We start from the raw sequence: 10,225 nt of genomic DNA on the forward strand, positions 1-10,225 counted from the left end.
GTTTTCCCCCAAAATGTGTCTACAGTAAAAACTATAATATCCAAATTAAAAATGTTTAAGAGTGTAGAAAATGAAGACCAAACTGCAGCTGTGCAGCCTTCCTCCAAAGGAAAAAAAGCAAGTATTGCCCAGGAAATAAAAACAACATTAAGCCCCAGCAGTACTGGTATCTTTCTGATATGATAAGTCAAATATATGTACCTTACAATCTATCTAGAACTTGTAGATTTGTCAGGCATCTGACCTTTTCTTTGATCTTGAGGAATAACTAAAAACCTGGTCTATATCCATTCTTTAGTACCTCAATTTGTATATTTAGACAATGTACAACATTCAAAGTATACAGCTTTTTATGGAGGCAAAATGAGGAGACATTTTAAACTATGAATTGAGATACTGAATGCAACACTACCTTATCATGATGGTATGCAGTATGTGGCAAAATTTAACCACCAATCAACAAGCGCTACCCAGGGTTCTGAACCAAAAATGGGCCGGCTCCTAAGCTTACATTTCTGATTTTTCAAATAAAGATACCAAGAGAACGAAGAAAAATTGATAATAGGAGCAAATTACAAAGTTGTTTAAAAATGCATGCTCTATCTGAGCCATGAAAGAAACATTTTGAGCTTCATATCCCTTTATGTAATTACCAATTTCAATAGTTGAATCTTACAAAGATGATTGCCATGAAGTCTCTGACCTTGCCAATGCCTGAAAAAAAGAACATTGCTGAACCAGAGATGTTAAGCACATTAAATACTAGATATAAAGGGAAAAGCTGTAACGTGCAATTTTAAAAATACTGCTAGAGAGAGCTCTGTTGACTGTTAAATTTTGAATTGGAATAAAACAGATGGATAGCAAATTGAAGTATACATAAAAAGCTATAGGCAAACAAGTAGGCTGACCATATTGCCGCTTTAAAAAGGGACACATATGAAAAATACATATGTCAGGGTTCTTATAACAGAACATTATTCAAAGCATTTCTTTTAACAGCCCTGACATACGTATTTTTCATATGTGTCCCTTTTTAAAGCGGCAATATGGTCAGCCTACAAACAAGCCTTATGCCAAGGCTATAGCCCCTTAGCATATTAGTCGGCTATGATTGCACCCCAACCTGATATGATGGTGTGTGTGCCCTGTTTTTAAAAATCCTATTAAAAACAGGGGCACTTTCATTCATCAAACTTTACATTTCACTTGTTTTGTTAAAATACTTAACTTTTAATCTTGAAAGCCATCCAGCGATTCCCTTTCCTGCCGCTCGTCACTTCATACGTCAGCAATGACGAATACGGCATCCTCCAATCACGGCTTCCCCCCCAGGGGAATCATTGCTGGAGGCAAACCCGTGATTGGAGGAAGCCTGATTGGTCAGTTTTTACATATGAAGAGGCTTGTGACAGGCGGGGAAATCGCTGGAGCGGCTTTCAAGATTAAAAGGTAAGTATTTTAACAAAACGAGTGAAATCTTAAGTTTGATGAATGAGAGTGCCCCTGTTTTAATAGGGTTTTTAAAAACCGGGCATTGGTTCATCAAACTTGACATTCACTTTAATTAAGTTCTACCAAGAGATTTCCTGTCACTAATTTAGAGTCTGAAAATTTAACTGAAAATAAGATGCAATTGACAATACTTGATGAAAAAGTTTGAATTATTCTTTATTTTCCATCTTGTTCAACCAGGTATTGGTATAAGGGATGTGGATTTTTTTCCAACAATTATACCCTGGACCATAGCATGTCATTTTTGCAGTCTATGAAGTCTAGTATTAATTGAACACATAATAATATAATTGTCCCTGCTTTTGGACACCTTCTTATTTTGGGTCAGGAATTCCACTTCCATAGTAAGCAAGCATTGAGATAATAAAGGATAATACTGTGCAAAAGAAAAGTATGTTTTAAATTAGCTTCAGTTTTATATTCCATTGGGTCTTTGAATGTACCAGTATCTTCCACATCAGCATGTAGCTTGAAACTATGATCTAATTTAGTAATATATATAAATATTATGCCTATCTGGCTTATCTCATTCTGTATTTTTAGGGACATTAAACAGAAATTGTAAGCTACATGATAAGAATTTTACAATAAATAATGAAGCTTTATTTTGTCAAATGAACATATTGTTTTATGTTTTTTTCACGGATTTCTCTGTCCCCAGAACAAAAGAACCATTGCTACCCAATCACAAACTAATGCACATATATAGCACGTATAATGCAAATTTCTATACCTAAAAAGTCTGCAGAGGGCACAAATATAATAATTTGTGTTTACAAAAAGTGAATAAATGTAAATAAGAAATAAAAATTAATATAAGTGAAACTTTATACGAATGAAACTTAAGTTTCAATTGTGTGTTCTCCTTTAAATAAAAATAAAAAGTGTGTGCTATGTGCTGCACTTTATAAATGTGAACTTATATATTGGAAGGTCCAGAATTCCACTTCCATAGTAAGCAAGCATTGAGATAATAAAGGATAATACTGTGCAAAAGAAAAGTATGTTTTAAATTAGCTTCAGTTTTATATTCCATTGGGTCTTTGAATGTACCAGCATCTTCCACATCAGCATGTAGCTTGAAACTATGATCTAATTTAGTAATATATATATAAATATTATGCCTATCTGTCTTATCCCATTCTGTATTAAAGGGACATTAAACAGAAATTGTAAGCTACATGATAATGTACCTTCATGTCAGAGAAGAATTTTACAATAAATAATGCAGCTTTATTTTGTCAAATGAACATATTGTTTTATGTTTTTTTCACGGATTTCTCTGTCCCCAGAACAAAAGAACCATTGCTACCCAATCACAAACTAATACACATATATAGCATGTATAATGCAAATTTCTATACCTAAAAAGTCTGCAGAGGGCACAAATATAATAATTTGTGTTTACAAAAAGTGAAAAAATGTAAATAAGAAATAAAAATTAATATAAGTGAAACTTTATACGAATGAAACTTAAGTTTCAATTGTGTGTTCTCCTTTAAATAAAAATAAAAAGTGTGTGCTATGTGTTGCACTTTATAAATGTGAACTTATATATTGGAAGGTCATTGTATATATATATATATATATATATATATATATATATATATATATATATATATATATATATATATATATATATATATAAAAGTGAGCGTGTATTTGTGATTGAACAAAAATTAAAAAGTCAAAACAGTGAGAAAATATATAGTGAAAAATTGTCAAATTATTGATAATAAAAGTCCATAATAACTTGTGATATATAATGAGTAGAGTCAGCTCTTCTTCTAACAAGATTGGACTTGCAAGGAAGATCTAAAAGAGCTATAATTAAGATAAATTTTCAATAAGATCAAGGTTGTTGACAAATGGTTACTCACAAGGCTATATGTACTAGGTAAAGTGCAATATGTGCAGGCTGGGCTTTGCAGTCTTTAGCTGACTGATAGGGGAAATACTCTCCCTCAGATGACGGTGGAATAGGTTCAGGATATGGTAGCCTTTTAAAACATAAAAGCTTCCCCTAGTGCAGGTAAAACTAACAACAGGGTAATTCCAGGAAAGTAGTGAAATTTCAATTTGCACGGTGGATTCGTGCAAATAAGGCAGGTTGGATGTTACAGACACTTTTCACTTTGGAGCACTTTATTTAATCTACCCACTTTTCTAACTGTTTAGAGGAACAGCCCAAGAGACTTAATTCAGGCCTAGATTTGGAGTTTGGCGGTAGAAGGGCTGTTAACGCTCCGCGGGCTTTTTTCTGGCCGCACCATAAATTTAACTCTGGTATCGAGAGTTCAAACAAATGCTGCGTTAGGCTCCAAAAAAGGAGCGTAGAGCATTTTTACTGCAAATGCAACTCTCGATACCAGAGTTGCTTACGGACGCAGCCAGCCTCAAAAACGTGCTCATGCACGATATCCCCATAGGAAACAATGGGGCTGTTTGAGCTGAAAAAAAACCTAACACCTGCAAAAAAGCAGCGTTCAGCTCCTAACGCAGCCCCATTGTTTCCTATGGGGAAACACTTCCTACGTCTGCACCTAACACTCTAACATGTACCCCGAGTCTAAACACCCCTAACCTTACACTTATTAACCCCTAATCTGCCGCCCCCGCTATCGCTGACCCCTGCATATTATTTTTAACCCCTAATCTGCCGCTCCGTAAACCGCCGCAACCTACGTTATCCCTATGTACCCCTAATCTGCTGCCCTAACATCGCCGACCCCTATATTATATTTATTAACCCCTAATCTGCCCCCCACAACGTCGCCGACACCTGCCTACACTTATTAACCCCTAATCTGCCGAGCGGACCTGAGCGTTACTATAATAAAGTTATTAACCCCTAATCCGCCTCACTAACCCTATAATAAATAGTATTAACCCCTAATCTGCCCTCCCTAACATCGCCGACACCTAACTTCAATTATTAACCCCTAATCTGACGACCGGAGCTCACCGCTACTATAATAAATGGATTAACCCCTAAAGCTAAGTCTAACCCTAACTCTAACACCCCCCTAAGTTAAATATAATTTAAATCTAACGAAATAAATTAACTCTTATTAAATAAATTATTCCTATTTAAAGCTAAATACTTACCTGTAAAATACATCCTAATATAGCTACAATATAAATTATAATTATATTATAGCTATTTTAGGATTTATATTTATTTTACAGGCAACTTGGTAATTATTTTAACCAGGTACAATAGCTATTTAATAGTTACCTAGTAAAAATAATAACAAATTTACCTGTAAAATAAATCCTAACCTAAGATATAATTAAACCTAACACTACCCTATCAATAAATTAATTAAATAAACTACCTACAATTACCTACAATTGACCTAACACTACACTATCAATAAATTAATTAAACACAATTCCTACAAATAAATACAATTACATAAACTAGCTAAAGTACAAAAAATAAAAAAGAACTAAGTTACAAAAAATAAAAAAATATTTACAAACATAAGAAAAATATTACAACAATTTTAAACTAATTACACCTACTCTAAGCCCCCTAATAAAATAACAAAGCCCCCCAAAATAAAAAATTCCCTACCCTATTCTAAATTAAAAAAGGTAAAAGCTCTTTTACCTTACCAGCCCTGAACAGGGCCCTTTGCGGGGCATGCCCCAAGAATTTCAGCTCTTTTGCCTGTAAAAAAAAACATACAATACCCCCCCCAACATTACAACCCACCACCCACATACCCCTAATCTAACCCAAACCCCCCTTAAATAAACCTAACACTAAGCCCCTGAAGATCTTCCTACCTTGTCTTCACCATCCAGGTTCACCGATCCGTCCTGAAGAGCTCCTCCGATGTCCTGATCCAAGCCCAAGCGGGGGGCTGAAGAGGTCCATGATCCGGTCAAAGTCTTCATCCAAGCGGGGCAGAAGAGGATCTTCCATCCGATTGAAGTCTTCATCCAAGCAGCATCCATCCGGAGCGAAGCGGCAGGATCCTGAAGACCTCCAGCGCGGAACATCCATCCGGCCCGACGACTGAACGACGAATGACTGTTCCTTTAAGGGACGTCATCCAAGATGGCGTCCCTCGAATTCCGATTGGCTGATAGGATTCTATCAGCCAATCGGAATTAAGGTAGGAATTTTCTGATTGGCTGATGGAATCAGCCAATCAGAATCAAGTTCAATCCGATTGGCTGATCCAATCAGCCAATCAGATTGAGCTCACATTCTATTGGCTGTTCCGATCAGCCAATAGAATGCGAGCTCAATCTGATTGGCTGATCGGATCAGCCAATCGGATTGAACTTGATTCTGATTGTCTGATTCCATCAGCCAATCAGAAAATTCCTACCTTAATTCCGATTGGCTGATAGAATCCTATCAGCCAATCGGAATTCGAGGGACGCCATCTTGGATGACGTCCCTTAAAGGAACAGTCATTCGTCGTTCAGTCGTCGGGCCGGATGGATGTTCCGCGCTGGAGGTCTTCAGGATCCTGCCGCTTCGCTCCGGATGGATGCTGCTTGGATGAAGACTTCAATCGGATGGAAGATCCTCTTCTGCCCCGCTTGGATGAAGACTTTGACCGGATCATGGACCTCTTCAGCCCCCCGCTTGGGCTTGGATCAGGACATCGGAGGAGCTCTTCAGGACGGATCGGTGAACCTGGATGGTGAAGACAAGGTAGGAAGATCTTCAGGGGCTTAGTGTTAGGTTTATTTAAGGGGGGTTTGGGTTAGATTAGGGGTATGTGGGTGGTGGGTTGTAATGTTGGGGGGGGGGTATTGTATGTTTTTTTTTACAGGCAAAAGAGCTGAAATTCTTGGGGCATGCCCCGCAAAGGGCCCTGTTCAGGGCTGGTAAGGTAAAAGAGCTTTTACCTTTTTTAATTTAGAATAGGGTAGGGAATTTTTTATTTTGGGGGGCTTTGTTATTTTATTAGGGGGCTTAAAGTAGGTGTAATTAGTTTAAAATTGTTGTAATATTTTTCTTATGTTTGTAAATATTTTTTTATTTTTTGTAACTTAGTTCTTTTTTATTTTTTGTACTTTAGCTAGTTTATGTAATTGTATTTATTTGTAGGAATTGTGTTTAATTAATTTATTGATAGTGTAGTGTTAGGTTAATTGTAGGTAATTGTAGGTAGTTTATTTAATTAATTTATTGATAGGGTAGTGTTAGGTTTAATTATATCTTAGGTTAGGATTTATTTTACAGGTAAATTTGTTATTATTTTAACTAGGTAACTATTAAATAGCTATTGTACCTGGTTAAAATAATTACCAAGTTGCCTGTAAAATAAATATAAATCCTAAAATAGCTATAATATAATTATAATTTATATTGTAGCTATATTAGGATGTATTTTACAGGTAAGTATTTAGCTTTAAATAGGAATAATTTATTTAATAAGAGTTAATTTATTTCGTTAGATTTAAATTATATTTAACTTAGGGGGGTGTTAGAGTTAGGGTTAGACTTAGCTTTAGGGGTTAATCCATTTATTATAGTAGCGGTGAGCTCCGGTCGTCAGATTAGGGGTTAATAATTGAAGTTAGGTGTCGACGATGTTAGGGAGGGCAGATTAGGGGTTAATACTATTTATTATAGGGTTAGTGAGGCGGATTAGGGGTTAATACATTTATTATAGTAGCGCTCAGGTCCACTCGGCAGATTAGGGGTTAATAAGTGTAGGCAGGTGTCGGCGACGTTGAGGGGGGCAGATTAGGGGTTAATAAATATAATATAGGGGTCGGCGGTGTTAGGGGCAGCAGATTAGGGGTACATAGGGATAACGTAGGTGGCGGCGCTTTGCGGTCGGAAGATTAGGGGTTAATTATTTTAAGTAGCTGGCGGCGACGTTGTGGGGGGCAGGTTAGGGGTTAATAAATGTAATACAGGGGTCGGCGGGGTTAGGGGCAGCAGATTAGGGGTACATAAGTATAACGTAGGTGGCGGTCGGCAGATTAGGGGTTAAAAAATTTTAATCGAGTGGCGGCGATGTGGGGGGAGCTCGGTTTAGGGGTACATAGGTAGTTTATGGGTGTTAGTGTACTTTAGGGTACAGTAGTTAAGAGCTTTATGAACCGGCGTTAGCCCAGAAAGCTCTTAACTACTGCTATTTTCCTGCGGCTGGAGTTTTGTCGTTAGAGCTCTAACGCTCACTTCAGAAACGACTCTAAATACCGGCGTTAGGAAGATCCCATTGAAAAGATAGGATACGCAATTGACGTAAGGGGATCTGCGGTATGGAAAAGTCGCGGCTGAAAAGTGAGCGTTAGACCCTTTAATCACTGACTCCAAATACCAGCGGGCGGCCAAAACCAGCGTTAGGAGCCTCTAACGCTGGTTTTCACGGCTAACGCCAAACTCCAAATCTAGGCCTCAGACAGCTGGTTTGCACTCATTGGGCTTACCACTCATATTACAAGTTTAGCGTGAGCACAACCAAGCTCTGGTTAGCTGTTTGACGAAACAAAAGTTGCAAAAAACACATAAAAAATAAATTACAAAATATAGTTATGGTCATAATAACACCATCTAATAAAAATGATTTTAAAAAAAACATAATTTATGCTTACCTGATAAATTCCTTTCTTCTGTTGTGTGATCAGTCCACGGGTCATCATTACTTCTGGGATATAACTCCTCCCCAACAGGAAATGCAAGAGGATTCACCCAGCAGAGCTGCATATAGCTCCTCCCCTCTACGTCACTCCCAGTCATTCGACCAAGAATCAACGAGAAAGGAGAAACCAAGGGTGAAGTGGTGACTGGAGAATAATTTAAAAGATATTTACCTGCCTTAAAACAGGGCGGGCCGTGGACTGATCACACAACAGAAGAAAGGAATTTATCAGGTAAGCATAAATTATGTTTTCTTCTGTTATGTGTGATCAGTCCACGGGTCATCATTACTTCTGGGATACCAATACCAAAGCAAAAGTACACGGATGACGGGAGGGATAGGCAGGCTCATTATACAGAAGGAACCACTGCCTGAAGAACCTTTCTCCCAAAAATAGCCTCCGAAGAAGCAAAAGTGTCAAATTTGTAAAATTTGGAAAAAGTATGAAGCGAAGACCAAGTTGCAGCCTTGCAAATCTGTTCAACAGAGGCCTCATTCTTAAAGGCCCAAGTGGAAGCAACAGCTCTAGTAGAATGAGCTGTAATTCTTTCAGGAGGCTGCTGTCCAGCAGTCTCATAGGCTAAACGAATTATGCTACGAAGCCAGAAGGAGAGAGAGGTAGCCGAAGCCTTATGACCTCTCCTCTGACCAGAATACACGACAAACAGGGAAGACGTTTGTCGAAAATCCTTAGTTGCCTGCAAGTAGAACTTGAGGGCACGAACTACATCCAGATTGTGTAGAAGACGTTCCTTCTTTGAAGAAGGATTTGGACACAAGGATGGAACAACAATCTCTTGATTGATATTCCTGTTAGTGACTACCTTAGGTAAGAACCCAGGTTTAGTACGCAGAACTACCTTGTCTGAGTGAAAAATCAGATAAGGAGAATCACAATGTAAGGCTGATAACTCAGAGACTCTTCGAGCCGAGGAAATAGCCATTAAAAACAGAACTTTCCAAGATAACAATTTTATATCAATGGAATGAAGGGGTTCAAACGGAACACCCTGTAAAACGTTAAGAACTAAGTTTAAACTCCATGGCGGAGCAACAGTTTTAAACACAGGCTTGATCCTAGCTAAAGCCTGACAAAAGGCCTGGACGTCTGGATTTTCTGACAGACGCCTGTGTAACAAGATGGACAGAGCTGAGATCTGTCCCTTTAATGAGCTAGCCGATAAACCCTTTTCTAAACCTTCTTGTAGAAAGGACAATATCCTAGGAATCCTAACCTTACTCCAGGAGTAACCTTTGGATTCACACCAGTATAGGTATTTACGCCATATCTTATGGTAAATCCTTCTGGTAACAGGCTTCCTAGCCTGTATCAGGGTATCAATAACCGACTCAGAAAAACCACGTTTTGATAAAATCAAGCGTTCAATTTCCAAGCAGTCAGCTTCAGAGAAGTTAGATTTTGATGTTTGAATGGACCCTGTATCAGAAGGTCCTGTCTTAGAGGTAGAGACCAAGGCGGACAGGATGACATGTCCACTAGATCTGCATACCAAGTCCTGCGTGGCCATGCAGGCGCTATTAGAATCACTGATGCTCTCTCCTGTTTGATTTTGGCAATCAATCGAGGAAGCAGCGGGAAGGGTGGAAACACATAAGCCATCCCGAAGTTCCAAGGTGCTGTCAAGGCATCTATCAGAACCGCTCCCGGATCCCTGGATCTGGACCCGTAGCGAGGAAGTTTGGCGTTCTGGCGAGACGCCATGAGATCTATCTCTGGTTTGCCCCAACGTCGAAGTATTTGGGCAAAGACCTCCGGATGAAGTTCCCACTCCCCCGGATGAAAAGTCTGGCGACTCAAGAAATCCGCCTCCCAGTTCTCCACTCCCGGGATGTGGATTGCTGACAGGTGGCAAGAGTGAGACTCTGCCCAGCGAATTATCTTTGATACTTCCATCATTGCTAGGGAGCTTCTTGTCCCTCCTTGATGGTTGATGTAAGCTACAGTCGTGATGTTGTCCGACTGAAACCTGATGAACCCCCGAGTTTTTAACTGGGGCCAAGCCAGAAGGGCATGGAGAACTGCTCTTAATTCCAGAATGTTTATTGGCAGGAGACTTTCCTCCTGA

Source organism: Bombina bombina, chromosome 1, assembly GCF_027579735.1.
Source record: "Bombina bombina isolate aBomBom1 chromosome 1, aBomBom1.pri, whole genome shotgun sequence".
Lineage (NCBI taxonomy): Eukaryota > Metazoa > Chordata > Amphibia > Anura > Bombinatoridae > Bombina > Bombina bombina.